The sequence below is a fragment of the Rhinatrema bivittatum genome, chromosome 6 (genome assembly GCF_901001135.1).
Source record: "Rhinatrema bivittatum chromosome 6, aRhiBiv1.1, whole genome shotgun sequence".
Classification (NCBI taxonomy): Eukaryota; Metazoa; Chordata; class Amphibia; order Gymnophiona; family Rhinatrematidae; genus Rhinatrema; species Rhinatrema bivittatum.
In genome coordinates, this window is record NC_042620.1 from 119,675,946 (window position 1) to 119,692,333 (window position 16,388).

A 16,388-nucleotide genomic window follows, 5' to 3' on the forward strand; every position below is an offset into this window, starting at 1 on the left:
TCACCTGTTACAAAGACAGTACATTTCTGGCCAGAGGCACAGACAGAAATACACGTATTCCAGGGCAGAGTTAAGATTTACACTTGTGCAAGCTGCTATTTTGTAAGAAACTTATAGTCATGCTTAAAATTGGGTTTTACACATGAAAATGCACGTTACCCGTGTTAAGTGAGCTTTTGACAATTGCTACAATACATGCCATTGAATTGTCCATAGGAGATAGGAGATTCACATGTAAGTGCACATAAACTGCTTTTTAAAATTGATATGATAGTGTGTTACATTTACATGTGTAACTTCTTTTAAAATTACCTCCTTCATTTAGACAAATCAGAAGCTCTGCCAATGCACGAAACAGTGGCGAGAATGTGTGGCCCAAGCTTACAGATGAAATGGGCATCAGACTCATTGAAGTATTTGTGCATTAGACTTCATAAGGAAGTCTCAAAGATACACAAGGTATATTACAAAATTCTTTATGATAAAACCAGGAGTACTTTACAACACTGGATGAGTTTGCCCTTGTACTTAGGGAGTATGATAAATTTGGTCCAAATGATAATTCTTCACAAATGGTTGTATATGCTTCAAACAATTCCCGTTTATCTGTCTAGCAACGATTTAAAAGGGTTTGAAATCTTATTCAACAATTTTTATGTCAGTGCAGAAAGCTGCGCAGCGCTCTCTCCTTGTTAATGAAGAAATGGCAAGGGGGGATGGGTCTGGCCAATTTATATTGTACAATTTGGCATATAATCTTAGACATGTGAGGGATTGGATAACGGGCATCAGTTATTATACACCTTCGGAATTAGAAAAAGAATTGGTCAGGCCATTAGATTTGAGGTACGTTTTACATAGTCACCCCATCTTGCTTCCAAAGCATATTCAAAGTAGTATTTTGATTTTTACCAATATTGAAGGCCTGGAGATGGGTGTGGTCTAGTCTGCAAGTAATACCTTTCTCCTTATAAGAGGCAATTAGGGTTGCCAACTGGCTTCGGATTTTCAGGACAGGTTGATGCAGCCCTGGTTTTACTCCCCTGCATGCAGGTACTTATAGTCTTGCTTTTCTTAGGGAATGCAATAGGGAAATCAGAATAAGTGCCAACATGCAATAGGGTAAACCCAGGACTAGATCAACCTGTCCTGAAATCTGGAGCCTGTTGTCAACCCTAGAGGCAATGCAGATTTTAGAATGGGGACACAATCTACTATTTTTAATGCCTGGTATGGCAAAAGGTTTCAGGTAATTTCTCACTGAGGATTCTAATTTGCTTTCTTTCTGTGAGTTTCAGAATCGATTTGAGATGGAGCATAAACATTTTTTTTGTGTGTTAGACATTACATGCTATCTATGGACCTGCAGGAACTTCACAAGGAGAAGGGAGCTCTTTACTTGGACATGATTTATTTGGAGGATCCCAAAAGATACAGCATTTCATTTTTTTCATAAATTTCTGAGAGACAACGATAACTCTCCTTCCTATGCATTCCAGAGGGAATCTTGGCAGAGAAACTTGGGCATAGGATTGAGCCAAACCTATTACAATAGGTGTTTCTCCAGAGTTAAATAACCAGTAACATGGATCTGAATGAAGCTCAGTATAAGTGCTTAATGGGGTTTTACCTTCCACAAAAGCAGGCACATTTCTTGCATTTAGATTCAACTGATCAGTGTAAGAAATATCTCAAGGCAATTGATACCCCAAGCCATCAATTTTGATCTTGCCCTCATATTAAACATTTTTGGGGGGGAGCTGACCTGGAGGAGAGCCGCGCTGGTAATATCGAGGCGCAGTGTGAGCCGCACGGCAGAAGGGACGCCGAGACGGAGGAGCAGTGTCCAGACCCCGCCTTCCGTGACGTCATCATCGCGCTGCTGTCCCCTATTTAAACCGAGGACAGCGGCGCGCGGCTTCGGCGCGCCGGCGGCTGCGCGCCAAAGGGGCGCGCCCCTGGGCGATTTTTTTTTTTTTTTCTGACTCTTTCATCGTTGGATATTTCCTACGTTTGGATGGGAAAGAAAAGAAAAATTAAGATGGCGATATCAACACCTGTAAGAGGAGACGTCACAGGCCCGATGGACCAACATCTTATTCGGAGGGTGAGTCAGAACACTAGAGAAGTCATACCGGACATCTCTTTTTCATCAGGAGCCTCCGGTAGTCCAGCCACCGACCAGTCCCCTAATGTAACTGCTGGGAATAGTGGGGCCAGTGGAGGGTCTGACCCTAGGATTGAGGCATTAACATCGCCGGGACCCAGAGTTCAGATACCAAGACTACAGGAAGGGTCTAGAAATAATAATGATAGTGATGTGGGACATGTGTTTCCTAGTGATTTAAATGATGAAGAAGTCCCCCCTGATAACATCACACTGGTGGATGTGTGGAGGGTGGTTTCTAAAATGGAAAGGTTATTATCCCTTTCCATGAGTCAGTCCACCACCACGGCATTGGAAACTAAGAAACAATTGGAGGATCACAATAAAAGAATTGTTTACTTAGAAACTGTGACAGAGTCAAATCTGTCACAAGTTGCAACTCTACAAGCTACTAGTACAGCATGTATAAAGGATTCTTTAATTATGTATAAGAAGTTAGAGGGATATGAGAACATTCTAAGGAGAAATAATTTGAGGTTTCTAAATTTCCCATGTATCAGACTAATATCTGCACAAGAATTATTAAGTAAATATGCTAGGGAAATTTTGAGTGTAACCAAGGAATTAACAATTTCTAAAATGTTTTATTTACCTATAAAAAAAAGGGATATCTCAACACCTGAAGGTGGTATTGATGTTTTAGTACCAGCTAGTCCCAATCTAACTGATTTCCTGGAATCATCCAATGATAATATCCAATCAAGAGCCACATTGTTAGTGACTTTTGGTTTGGAAAATGAGAAAAACCTCATTCTCCAGAGATACTTTAGAAATAAAGAAATCTTATTTTGTGGTCAGAAAATTCAAGTGTTTCCGGACGTTTCCAAAGACACTCAAATGAGGCGGAAACAGTTTTTGAATTTGAAACAGAGGGTGGTTGCCTTGGGAGCCACCTTTTTTCTCAAATTCCCCTGCAAATGTTTAGTTACTTATCAGAGTAATAGATTTGTGTTTCTGGAACCACCTCATTTAGAAACATTTCTTGCAGACAAGGGTGGATAGACAAAGAACCCCCCTCCATGAAAGGGGAATCTGGAATAATTAAAAGGCAATCTCCTAAAAGAACTCATTAATATGAGATATTATTTTTTGTGTAACAAGTTTTTCTTTATTATACTCCCCATAAAGTGGGCTGATTATTGTATCCACATGACATGAAGTGGGCAAATGTATGTTTTCTTAAACTTTTGATTGATGTGAAGCAATATTTTCCTTTTCCTTTTTGCATTGTAAAATGTTTGAAAGAAATTCAATAAACTATAAATTAAAAAAAAAAAAAAAAAAAAAAAACATTTTTGGGAATTGGTTTCAGTTACATACATATTATAACAAGGGTGCAATTGCCGTTAGATGTTAAGACTATATTTTTCAATGATTTGAGAAGGATGCCCTTTAGAGATAAGTACCTTTAATTTTGAGGGAGGAAAATATTTTTGTTGGCATAAAAAATTCGTACTTCAGAAATGGATATTAGCAGAACCTTCTATTTTGACTCAGCTATGGAACGCTGTTAGTAACCTTTGTATTATGGAAAAATATATTGAAAAAATGGATACTAATAAGAAGAGACCAAAAAAAACCAGGAGAAATGGATCGCTGTATATAAAAGAGACTTTATTCTGACACAATGCAAGCCCGACTCTGGCCAAGTTTTGCTCTTTGTGGAGAGCTGCCTCAGGTGTGCAGATTACAAAACCAGCAAGGAAAGTCAGGTGAAATGGGCCCACACAAGTTCCAAAGGCTGCATAGCCATGGGGTAAAGATTTACAATCTTTACCCCATGGAGCCAGGAGCCTAATTTTAAATGATATGCCTGGCACTTAGTCAATGTTGCGACCGTCGCTGCTCAACGCCCTCACTCCGCCCTCTTTACCTCTGTGGTGACTCCCTCCAGTCTGATGGACGGCTGGCTGCCGCGGCGTCTCCATACCGCCTCCCTCCGGCGTACTCGGACTGGCTCGACGCTGCAACTCCACCATCTTGTCCTGATGCCTAGGGCATGCGCATGCGCGCATCCCAACTTTTGTACCAGCAAGGGCGCGAACCTCATGGGCGTCCCCCTGAGATGATGTCATCTGCTTCCAATATTTAAAGGTCTTTGAATACGCTAACAAACTGAGTTAGCAAGGGGATTGCTTCTGCTTTACTCTCAAGCTACTCTGCCTCCTCGGACTTACCAGAGGTACCGGCTCCTCGAGGGCCTTGCTCTTTTCTTTATTTTCAGATTACAGATAGGAACCGGTACTCGCTCCTCGAGGGCCCATGTTCCTAGACACTCTGAAGATTCTCTACTGCCTGGAAGCTATCACTGCTACAAACAATTGTGAGTTACCATCGCTCTCTCAGAGCTTTCCCTGGAACTAGGTACTCGCTCCTCGAGGGCCTAATCCTTTCCAGCTCCTGAACTTACTTGAGACCTTACATGAATTTTGTCATCTAGTTCTGTTCATGAACCTTGCCTACTCTGCCTACTCACTTTCTACAGTTTCTCAACAGCTCAGCCATCCTGGGATCGTTGTTCCAGTACCTGAGGGACTACAGCCCTGCCGGGCATATCAGTTCACTACTGCCACCTCTGGTGGTTTCTAATAACCTGTTTAATAAAAGAACTAATGTGTGTCTGTCTCCATACTCCAGCCTAGCTGGTGGTCCCTCTCGGGGTATCCTCCCGAAGGTATAGTCATCTGCCATCGGCCCAGGGATCCACCCACAACTACATCAGATTCATTACAGATTGCTACTCCTTAGCAAGATGATATCTGAGACACTACAAGATTGCTGACTCCTCCCTCTCCAGGAGCCCACTATACGGAGCTTTCTCTATAGATTGCTCCTCCTATCTGACTGCTCCTCCCATCAAGCATCAGATTTCATCAGATCTCTAACAGATTGCTAACTCCGCAGTCTAACCCATAACAGATTGCTATCTCGAGCTGCAGATTTACAACAGTCAACTGTGTGGTACATAGGCCCCTCTGTTTAGATAAAATTGTTTAGGTGCATCTTCTCTAAATAATATGCATGTTAGCTTAGTGGACTAAGGGGGGAGGGGGATCTATTCTTTGTTTTGCAGGTTCGTTAGGGTTCTGGTTAATAACTGTGTTTAAATGCAATGAAAAGCTATATAACATGTCCTAACTGATGGTGGACAGAAACCATCCACTGCCAATTTTGTGTATGTATCATTTGAAAACTTAATAAAAAAGATTTAAACTTTAAACTTTATGAGAGACTTATGAAGGTACATTTGGCAACTTGTTTGTGCAATTTTAAACCTGCAAATTACCTTACATATTTGATATCAGACTCATCTGTTGTCTGTTATTGGTTGAAGGTGAGATCTGGGTGAACTGGGGGAGTTCAGGGTGAAGAACTAGGAGGATCTCGAGGACCTGGAGGAAGACAGGGTGATCTGGTGATAATATCAGCAAACTGGTGATTTCAATTAGATATGCATGTTTTAAAATATACCAACTTCCATGTGTAAATCAGGGTTTTATGCCAACAAGTTTGCTTATTTATTTATTTTATTTATTTACTTATTTTATATACCATCGCTTGGGGGAACCATCACAATGGTTTACATAGATACAATAATATGAAATGAAGTAAAGATACAGAGTTAATTTAGATTATTAGTACATATAAAAGAAATAAAATCAAAGCAAGCAGTAAAAGTAAAGTAAAATACAAACTCAAAATAAGTTAATAATACATACAATTTAAATAAAATAAAATCAAAGCATACAATAAAACTTCATTAAAGAAGATGAATACATAAAAGGAAGGGGGCTTTGATAAAGAACAGGTTGCTGTATCTTAAATGTTATGAGTTATATATTTTTTGCACATAAAATATATGTGCATATGTTTATTAAAAAAAGGTAGATACAACATGCTGTGGTAGATCTCATATATATGCTTATGTATGGGGCTGCACAAAGCTGTGTGAAAGTTATCCTGTGTTTCCACCTCTTGAGTAATAAAGATCATTTATACTTGGTGATTTTCTGAGTGAAAACTTAAACCTGCAATAGAAAAAAGTGAAAATATTTTGAGAAAAGAATCATGGTCCTGGTTTAAGAAATTCGTATTACAAATTTGTGTTAATTATTTGAACTGAAACTTATCTGATTTTTTTTTCTGTTGGTGAATCCTTATTCCAGCTAGAATAAAAAAAAAAAAAAAGAAAAGTTAATATTTGAAGCTCTTTGAAAAACCTGAAAAGGGAAAGGAAAGCAATTAATAGTGAAAAACAAACAATTAAAGGAAATATACTTAGCTTTATAATATTTCACTTGAACTTGCTAATGGGGGTCCTGGAAAGTATTTAAAGACATTTTACTTATTACCAAAAGATGGTGGAATTATAAGTCCAAAAAGTGCTAAATAAAAGGTCAAGTAACACTTTTCAGACTTCTCTGGCTAAGTGTTGCTACTTAGCTGCATAAATTGGAATAAGTATCTCTCGTTTTCCGGATAAGTCTGAACTTACATACACAAGCATGTATATGCACATAAGAACTCATATTTTATAACCTGCACGTACATTTGTGCACAGGTTATAAATACAGTAGTAAATTACCATGAACTTATAATAACGTAGGCTTTGCGCAGTGGCAATATTGTAGTCAATAGGTTTATCCGAGGTGCAATTATTGCTAATTGAAACTTTTCCCAATATGGTGGCACATGAGCAGTTTTGCAAGTTATCCTCATAGATTTTAAAAGACACATAATAAATAAATTCAAAAGCCCTAATTATATTTAGCAACCCTTAAGCTGAAACTCCTTATCAGCCTTTTAAACTTTATCAACACAACAAATCAAGATGCAGCTAGAAGCCCAGCAGCGAGATAGGGGCTATCCAGTCTTTTGCACTGAGTGACACATATATGATTATCTACCTGTTGGTGAGAAGTCATATGTGTGCACCTGGTGCAAAGAGCTCCTGACTCTCAGAGAATGAGTTCAATCTTTGGTGGCCAAAGTAACAGTCCTGAAGGAGCTGAGGCAGAAAGATATGTACATAGAGAAGACCTTCAGGGGCATAGTGGAGTGGTCCCAATTCCAGTCTAGCAGCCCTTATGCTTCTTTGGAGGAACAAGGTCACCTGGCAGGAGACCATCACCTTGGTGTGGCAGGAAGTGATGCTGTAGCTAGGACCTGCTATCTTCTCACACCAAGGGGGTCCATGACCAGAAGAGAAGGCTTCGTATGGCCGCTATAGTGGATGATTCCATAATTAGGAAAGTCAATAGCTGGGTGCATGATGGGCATGAGGATCGCTTGATAACTTGCCTAGCCAGTGAAAAGGTAGTGGACCTCACATACCAACTAGATAAGATTTTAGAGAATGCTGGGGAGGAGCTGGCTGTCATCATACATGAAATAGGAAGGTGCAGGAGGGAGGTTCTAGAGGCTAAAGTTTGGCTCTTAATTAGAAAATTGAAATCTAGAGCCAACAGGGTTGCATTCTCAGAAATGCTTCCTGTTCCACACTAAGGTCTCCAGAGGTAGGCTGAGTTCCAGAATCTAAGGGCCAGATTTTAAAAGGGTTACGCACATAAAGTACGCACTTAACCCTTTTAAAACACCCCTGCATGCGGCGAGCCTATTTTGCATAGGTTCGGCGGCACGCGCAAACCCTGGGACTCGCGTAAGTCCCGGGGCTTCGCAAGGGGGGCATGTCGGGGGCGTGTCGGGTGGGTGGCGCAAATTTTGGGGCGTTCCGGGGGGGGGGGGTGTTGGGGGCGTGGTGCCGGCCCGGGGACGTGGTCGAGGCCTCCGGACCAGCCCCTGGGTCAGGTGATGGCACGCCAGCACCCCGCTGGCGCACGCAGTTACGCCTGCCTCTGACAAGCATAACTTTCCCAACAAAGGTAGGTGAAGGTTTAGATAGGGCCGGGGGGGGGGGGGGGGGTTAGGTAGGGGAAGGGAGGGGAAGGTGCAGGGGGTTGGAAGGAAAGTTACCTCCGAGGCCGCTCCAATTTCGGAGCGGCCTCGGAGGGAACAGGCAGCGCGCGCAGGGCTCGGCACGGGCAAGTTGCACAAATGTGCACCCCCTTGTGTGCCCTGACCCCGGATTTTATAAGATAAGTGCAGCTTCGCATGTATCTTATAAAATCCAGCGTACTTTTGTTTGCACCTGGTGCCCGAACAAAAGTACGCGCGCGCGTAGATTTATAAAATCTACCCCTAAATGTATCAATGAGATGATATTGCAGGGAAGAGGGTTTTAGGTTTGTTAAGAACTGTGGGACATTCTGGGGAAGGAGTTGACCATTCCTTTGGGTAATTGTCACATCAGGACATGCTAAAGAGGTAAAGTTTCTAGATGGAATTAATGACTGCTTCATGGAATAGCTGGCACAAGAACCAACAAAAGGGAACTATTTTAGATTTGGTGTAACAGGGAATGCTGTTAGAGCCATTTGGCAATAGTGATCATAACATGATCGAGTCTGATGATAATTGAAAGGAGAACACTAAGGAAATCTATTGTGATAGCATTTAACTTTGTAAAGGGAGACTATAATAAAATGAGGAAAATAGGAAAAAACTGAAAGGAACAATGGCAAAGGTTAAGAATTTATTTATTTATTTATTTAACAGTTTTTTATACCGACCTTCATAGTAAATTACCATATCGGATCGGTTTACAGTTTAACAAAGGGAAAAACTAGAGTAACAAATTTACATCAAGCATGGATGTTGTTTAAAAATATATCATGGAAGCCCAGACCATATGTTTTCCTCATATTAAAAAAGGTGGAAAGAATGAGAAATGACTACCGGCATGGCTGAAAGGTGAGGTGAGAGAGGATATTCTAGCCAAAAGAACATCTTTCAAAAAATAGAAATGGATCTGAATAAAAACAGGAAACAGTATTGGCAAGTTAGATGCAAAGCATTAATAAGGAAAGCAAAGATAGAATATGAAAAGTAGCTCTCTGTGGAAGCAAAAACTCATAATAAAAAGTTTTTTAGGTACATTCAATGCAAAAAATCTGTGAGGGAATCAGTTGGACTATTAGATGATCAAGGGGTAAAAGGGCACTAAGCAAGAACAAGGACATAGCAGAGAGATTAAATTAATTCTTTATTTCAGTTGTTACTGAGGAAGATATAAGACAGATACCCATGCACAAGTGATATTTAAAGGTAATGATTCAGAGGAATTGAAACAAATCTTAGTTGTACCGGGAAGATGTAATAGGGCAGACTGACAAACTAAAGAGTAGCAAATTACCTGGACCAAATGGCCTATATCCTAGAGTGCTAAAAGAACTATGAAACTGCAGATCTACTATTAAAATCAGCTATATTACCTAGAGATTGGAGGGTAGCTAATGTAACATCAGTTTTTAAAATGCTTTCCAGGAAACTAGAGACCAGTGAGCATGACATCAGTGCCAGGAAAAATGGTTGAAACTATTCTAAACAACAAATTTACTGAACATACAGATAGTCATAATTTAATGGGACAAAGCCAATATGGATTTAGTCAAGGAAAGTCTTGCCTTACCAATCTGCTATACTTTTTGAAGGTGTTAATAAACATGTAGATAAAGGTGAAATGGTGTATTTTCAGAAAGTGTTTGACAAAGTACTTCATGAGAGACTCTTGAGGAAATTAAAAAGACATGGAATAGGAGGCAATGTTATATTTCAGATTGAGAACTGATTAAAAAATAGATAACAGAGAGTAGGACTAAATGGTCAGTTTTCTCAGTGGTGTGCTCCAGAGATCTATACTGGGACCATTACTTTTTAACTTTTTTAAAAATGACCTCGAAATGGGATCAATAAGGGGATACTTTTTTTAAAGATTTACATGAGTAAATGTAACTAATATTGTAGCAAATTTCAAAAGCCATTTACGCATGTAATGTGAATTTACATGGGTAAATTGTATGGACAATTCAATGGCATATATTGTAGCAATTTTCAAAAGAACACTTACATAGATATAGTGCATTTACACATGTAAAACCCATTTTTAGCGTGTAAATGCTTTTCAATATCAGGCCCAATTTGAAATGATCAAATTTGTTAATGAAACAAAATTATGCAAAGTTGTTAAATCACTAGAGGATTATGAGAAATTGCAAGTAGACCTTGTGATACTGGGAGACTGGGCATCCAAAGGGCAGATGAAATTTAATGTGGACATGGGACAAGGGAAAGTGATGAATGTAGGGAAGAGCAACCAAATTATTGCTATATAATACAAGTTTCACACTGAGTCACCACCCAGGAAAAGGATCAAGGCATCATTATGGATAATAGGGGTGTGCATTATTTAAAATGAATATGTAAAACACAATGAATAAAGTCAATCCATTTCATTCAAGGGCCCCAAAACAAAACAGAGCCACCCAAATAAAATGAACCTTTTTACTTGCATTCACTTTAAATGAATTCATCAGGCCTAGGCCTAGGCCCAAGGCTAGGGCCTCACCTAGGGCATAGACCAAGGCCTAAAGCAGGATCACTGCCTATGCCTGAGCATGACACTGGCATCTCAGCCTAGGCCTAGACCTAGGCCCGAAGCCTGGGCCTCACCTAGGGCATAGACTGATACCCATGAAATGGGCCACAGCCTAGGCCTGAGCACAATGCCAGGGTCTCAGACAAGCACCTCCCTTAAAAACGTACCTGATCCATCAGGTATCCATGGAAATAGCCAGTCCAGTTACTGACACCTAGGCCTTGACCTAGGCCAGAGCCCAAAACAAGGCCTGATGCCACAATCCAGCCTGGAGGCTGGACCCTGATGCATGGACCTCGGCCTAGGATAGAGCCCGAACTCAGGCCTGACGCCATGACCCAGCCCAGAGGCCGGGTTCTAGCACTGGGGCCTTGGCCTGGACCCAGGCCTGGCATCAAGGCCTGTTCTGGAAGCCGGGTCCTGATGTCTAGGCCTCAGCCTTGGTCGGAGCCGAGACCAGGCTAGATGCTGTGACCCAGCCTGGAGACTCAGTCCCAAAGCATGAGCCCTAGCCTGGACTCAGTTCTGACACCAGGGCCTGGCCTGGAGGCTGGGTCCTGGTTCCTTGGCCTCGGTCTAGGGTCAGGCCCAGGCCCAGAGTCCAGACCTCAAAGCACATCCATCATCCTCTTCTTTCTTCTTCAATTGATGCTGCCCACTGGGGTCAAGCTGGAGTTAATTAAATCCAGCACATTCACACCAGCGGACGGCACCATTTTGATGTACAACAATCTATGGCAATGCCACATATCAAAACGGCGCTATCTTCAGGGGTGAAGTCATTGGCAGATGATGTGGTAAAAGTTGTTAGTGTAGCCAGTCTTTAAAAAGTTTTGGACAAGTTTTTGGAGGAAAACTCTATAAACTATTATTCAGTTGGCTTAGGGATATCCACTGCCTTCCTTGATTAAGCAACATGGAATTTTTTGACCTATTCGGATCCTGAGAAGTATGTTTTGACTTGAATTGGCCACTGTTGGAAACTGGATACTGGGCTTGATGGAACTTTGGTCTTACCCAGTATGGCAAATCTTATGATCGTATGTTAAAACAAAATATATATATATATTTATTTATTTATTTTTTTAACTGGGTGAGGAAAAAACTTCTCAAGTATCAGAACAGGGAGAAAATTTCAGTGATGGAGAGAGGAGAAGGAGAGGGGCATAACCAGGAAGGGGAGAAGAGAGGGACAACCAGGATTGGGGAAAGGGGAAGGAGGAGGGAGGAGGGAGGAGGACCAGTGATGGGGTGAGAAGATGAGCATACTAGGGATGGGTGAGTAGACTAAGAAGAAGAGATGACTGGAGCTGGAGGAGAACAAAGAGAAAGGACTGGGGATGGGATGATCAAGAAAGAGGGGGAAGATAAGAGGAACAGGACCAGGAATCTGAGATAGGGAAAGAGGAGAGAAGGAGGGAAGATCTTAGATTTGGGCTTGAGGGATGATCTTAGATGAAGGGAGATGAGGAAGAAAGGGAGGTTCCAGGATCTGGAGAGAGGATTTGAATTGCTGAGGGGCTGAGGAGTGGATTGGGAGGTGTCCCTACTCTGCTCTGGTGCTTTACCCCATTCAACTGCATCCTCTTTCTAACCTCCCACTCAGTTTGATATACACACATACACTCTCCTGATGCTGATACCTTCTCTATCACATATACAAACACTGCCCCCTACACCCCTGTTTCACTCACACATACTGTACATACACTACCAACTGATCCTTTCTCATCCTTTGTCCTTACTCCCCTCCACCAATTATTCCCTCCACCCCATCTTAACCTTCCCAAATTGATCCTTTTTTGCTCCCCAGTTCCTCCTTAACCCCCCCCAGAAGATCTCTTTCATCCCCTCAATGATCTCTCTTAGCACTTCTTATACTCCCAACCACAATAATTCCCCTCTCATTCCCTCCTCCCCATAATGGGTCTGTATCACTCCATTTTGCAACTCCAGTATTCCAGGTGTGACTCCAATATTTAGAGTTAGCCGGATAACATATCTGGCTAACTCTGATAGTCCTGCAGAACTGTCCTAAAGTTAGCTGGATAAATGTATCTGACTAACTTTAAGATACCTATGTATATTCAGAAGCGAGGCTCCACTGCTGAATATACAGCACTAGTTAGCCAGATAAATTTATCTGGCTAACTATGGGTTATGGGGACCAGGCAACAAATGGGTTGCCTGGTCCCCAAAGTAGGCCCAAAAATCTAAACAAGGCAAAAATCTCCTGCTTCCACTAACTTCAAAAACAAAATTGCTCTGCCCACTCTTACACTGCTGCAAGCTATTTTTATGATCCCAGAGGCCAGCCATTCCAGCAACCTGAAAGGAAGAGCTATTTGCAATGGTGCCTCCCCTTCCCCAACTGCTATCTCTCCTAGCCTAGGGCCATATCTCATAACAAATCCTAGAGCATCATTACAGCAAAATAGTTCAGAAACTATTTTAATTATTGTATGCTCTGCATTTCATTACTTTAGTAAATGCACATTAAATGTATATTAAAATATTTAGTAGAGATGTGCAGAGATAAGAACATTTGGGGCTTCATTTTCTAAAGTATCGCAGGCCTGAAAATCACGCTAATGGGGGGCGGGGGGTCGAAACGGGGGGGTGGTCCGTGCTAGCCAGCAGCGATCGCACCGCCACAGTGTGATCGCTGCCGGTTTCGCACCCAATAGCGCCACCATAGAAGGTGTAGTTATTGGGCGCGAAATAGGCAGCGAAAAAGCCCTTACCTTTTCGCTGTTGGTGTCGTCTTCGCGGAGTCGGCCCCAGTGACGCCCTGACTCCTTCTCTTCCGGGGCCAACTCTGCCCCAATTTAGGTAGCGCAGGCCTGCGCTACCTTCGCTAGCTATCGCAGGCTTGCGCTGTTAGCCTGGCTGTTAGTGCAAGCCTGAGATAGCCTTAGAAAATAAGGCCCTTGGTTTGGGCTTCGTTTTTGGCCCACCATGGGAAATTTTGTTTTTCCCACGGTTCATGCTTTTTTTTGGAGGGGGGGGACACCCTGATTTTTGGGTTAGTGCGCACTAACCCGAAAAATTAATTTTTCTGAAATTTCGGAAAAATTACAATAGTTTTTCGGGTCCTCCGAACCAGGACAAAATAGACAATTTTGTTGAAATTGTCTAATTCGGCCAAAATGAATGCACATCCCTAATATTTAGCACCTCGATATTAAAAAATCCCCTATAGCATGAAGTTTAGTGACTAAACCCCATTGTTATGAACCAGAACAAATCTAATCTAGTTTACTACTTCATTTATGATTAAAATCTGTTAAGTTTTGCACATTTATATAAGTTAAAATAAATACATGCTGCATGCATCATCAATTATGATATCTACACTTATCTAAACTAGGTTTCTATGAAATACCTCTACCAAACAATGGGGTGAATTTTCAAGGAATTCTGTGCACATAGATTGGCATATACACGCATAAGTAGTAAGTAGAGGTATGCATCCGTTTTCCACGTATTTGTAATCCGCAACTTATTTTGTCCTATCTGTTAAATACGTGGGGAGGCGAAACGCATCGCGACTCCCCACGTATTAAACAGATTTCTGTTTTATTCGGCCTCCTAAATAAAAATTTAAACCCCCCCACCCTCCTGACCCCCCAAAGACTTACCAAAACACCCTGGTGGTCCAGCGGCGAGTCCAAAAGCCATCCCTGCATTCTCACACCCACGTTTGCCGGTTTCATCATGACGCCGATAGCCTGTGTCACAGGGGCTACCGGTGCCATTGGTCAGTCCCTGTCACATGGTCACCGGCGCCATCTTGTGCTCCTACCATGTGACAGGGGCTGACCAATGGCACCGGTAGCCCCTGTGACATAGTATGGGCAAAGGTCATCGGCGACATTTTGAGTCCTGGCATCGGACGGCAGGTCGCTCCGGGACCCCCGTTGGACCCACAGGGACTTTTGGCCAGCTTGGGGGGGCCTCCTGACCCCCACAAGACTTGCCAAAAGTCCATGGTGGTCCGGGAACGACCTCGTGCATGCCGGCCGTCCGATGCCAATACTCAAAATGTGTGACATAGTGAGGGCAAAGGCGATCGGCGCCATTTTGAGTATTGGCATCGGACGGCGATTTTGAGTCTCAAAATGGCGCCGATCGCCTTTGCCCTCACTATGTGTGACATAGTGAGGGCTGACCAATGGCACCGGTAGCCCCTGTGACATAGTGAGGGCAAAGGCGATCGGCGCCATTTTGAGTATTGGCATCTGACGGCCGGCGTGCATGAGGTCGCTCCCGGACCCCCGCTGGACTTTTGGCAAGTCTTGTGGGGGTCAGGAGGCCCCCCCAAGCTGGCCAAAAGTCCCTGTGGGTCCAACGGGGGTCCCAGAGCGACCTGCCGTCCGATGCCAGGACTCAAAATGGCGCCGATAGCCTTTGCCCATACTATGTCACAGGGGCTACCGGTGCCATTGGTCAGCCCCGTCACATGGTAGGAGCACAATATGGCGCCGGTGACCATGTGACAGGGGCACCGGTAGCCCCTGTGAAAAGGCTATCGGTGCCACGATGAAAATCCAGCACCGAGGGTGTGAGTGAGTTCCCGGACCCCCCGCTGGACCACCAGGGAGTTTTGGTAAGTCTTGGGGGGGTCAGGAGGGTGGGGGGTTGTAGTTAATTTTAATTTTAGCTGGGACAGGAATTTAACTCGCCGTAGTAACGTATTGACAGATCGACAACTTATGGAATTCTCCATACTTCCGCATGAAACGGAATTGACCCCCCCACGAATACGTATCATGAATGCAACGAAAACTTTTTGGCTGCACATCCCTAGTAGTAAGTACTCATATAATCAGTATTTTATAACTTTTGAAAGTATGCGCATACTTTAATTTCGCACGCACATATTTGCTTACAAAAAGGGCAGTTTAGGGGTGCTCTGCGGTGTGGCCAACAGTTACATGCGTAGGTTGCTATTTTAAAAGAGACGTATGCATGTACATTTGACAACTTGCTTGCGTAATTTTACACCTGATAATTATATTGCATAATTAATATCAACTTATTTATGGTGTAATATTGGCTGGGTGGGAGATCTGAGTGAACTGGGGGGAGTTCAGGCTGAAGAACCAGGTTGGCCTCGATAACCCCCTGCTGGAGGAATTGGAAAAAATGCTAATTTCAATTACACACACATGTATTAAAATAATAAATTAAGAAGCGGGCTGGGAGGGAACTTCCCTACACCCCTACCTAACCTTCCTACCTTTCCCCCTCTCCTCTCCTCCCCGACCCCTAATCCCACCCTATTAGGTTTTTTTTGTTTTAATACTTACTTTAGCTTCTGAGGTGAAGTAACCTCCGCATGCCAGCTGGCTAGCGGCGCGCACTTTCCCAGGACAGTGGCTAATGGTGCTGTCCCGGCCTGCTCCCTGCCCACCCCATCCCACCCCTCCCCTCCCAGACCACGCCCCCCCCCCCCCCCCCCCCCCCCCCCCCCGGCCTGCCACTTTTGAGAAGCCCAGCACTTCGGCACGTAACAGGGGTTACGCGAGTGGCTGGGCCCTTCCAAAAATGCTTACGGTGCGTGCAAGGCCTGGCCATGTGCATAACTCCCCTTTTTTACATGCATGGACCTTTTAAAATCAGGCCTAAAGTGTACTATGTTAACACGCAAATCCTTATTAATGTAGCCATATGCCTGGCAATTTTAATTACACTGTTAGAGGTGTAGTTAAAATGTTTTCCTTA

The 16,388-nt window shown here is 43.0% G+C and overlaps 1 pseudogene; it reads left to right on the plus strand.

The window, feature by feature from the left end:
- The first annotated feature begins 6,772 nt into the window (after positions 1 to 6,772).
- LOC115094749 lies at positions 6,773 to 6,888 on the plus strand (annotated as a pseudogene).
- Positions 6,889 to 16,388: the final 9,500 nt, after the last annotated feature.